Source organism: Nanorana parkeri, unplaced genomic scaffold (assembly GCF_000935625.1).
Source record: "Nanorana parkeri isolate BGI_ZX_2015 unplaced genomic scaffold, ASM93562v1 scaffold156, whole genome shotgun sequence".
NCBI lineage: Eukaryota > Metazoa > Chordata > Amphibia > Anura > Dicroglossidae > Nanorana > Nanorana parkeri.
In genome coordinates this window covers 1,032,468-1,033,839 of record NW_017306424.1, presented here as the reverse complement: position 1 = coordinate 1,033,839, position 1,372 = coordinate 1,032,468, and positions in this window count along the sequence as shown.

The following is a 1,372-nucleotide window of genomic DNA, read 5'->3' as shown; positions in this document are numbered from 1 at the left end:
TGTCCTGCAGTGATACCTGACGGCCAATGCTGGAATCAAGATATAACCATTTAAATAGAGTAAGCCAAAAATGTTTATTCGTTCATTTTTATGCTATTTTTATAGCCCACCATGTTCCCATGGTGACATGTCTTAAAGCGGACCTTTACACTCAAAAATCAAATTCTACCAATGCATCCCTCTATGTATGATGATGATTAATAATAACAACATAGACATGTCAGGTGTAAAATGCTGTGTTTTTGAAATACTTGCAGAGCATTTACTTCCTGCTTTGAAAGAGCAAAAATACTTATGTTTGCCAACGCAATGCACACTGGGATTACCTTGTCATCAGCAGAGCATTGCTGGGAAATCTCATCTGTAATTTCATGAGATCTCAGGGAAAGGCATTTTCCTCCCCAGAGATGATATGCATGGTCATGTGTCCTAGTCACATGTGTAGTCACATGTGCCAGAAATCAGGAAGTAAAAGGAGAGCTAGTTATCTGCCCTTAATAAACATGGCCACTGTCAGAAGACTGGGGAAAAAAAGAAATAAGGTATGCAAAGAATACAAAACCGCAGTGATCTAGAAGTATCTTTTTGTATATTCTCATTACTAAACATTTCTAAAGGTGTTTTTGTTGTTATTTTAAACATATGGGTAAAGGTCCGCTTTAAGGCAAAGGCCCTTGCCATATATATTCCTTGCAAACCTCAATATATAGGCTGTGCTCAGTGAGTCATATTCAATGGATGATAAATGTCACATGGTCCATATTGTGTTATTCACATACCACATATTTGCATTATAACATACAGCAAAGGTGCTTCTGTGGAACTGAATATTTTACTAAAATACCAGGTTTACCTCAATGGCTGAGGACATTCATGATGCCTCAGGTGTTAAAAGTGTCTGAAATAAGAATTTTCTGTGTTGGCCGGATTCTTCCCTTTGAAAGTTTGAACTTAACCTACTGATGTGAGGCTAGATACTTTTTAGGATCCCGTAAAGACATTTTGAAAATTGAGGTCTGTTGCAGGCAGTTCAAATACAAAGGTTAGTAGTAACTTTTTTTATGTAATGCGCCGAAATGCCAATCACTGATATTGTATACAATTAATAATGACACTGTTACTTTTAAGAGGTCTTTGAACCATGTTATATTTATATAGCTTGTAATTAAACTTGTTTAGCTGTCATCCATTATCTTATACAAACCAAATTTGGGCTATCCAGTACATATTACATAGTACATATACATTTTACAAGAACACTCCTGAGGCTTCTACCAGTGACGTGCGGTACCTTCCATGCTGGGTGAGACATTCCCCCTGCCCGCCTCAGCCCTGCCCCTAGCCCAACTATGCCCCACCCCGCCCCCCGCCA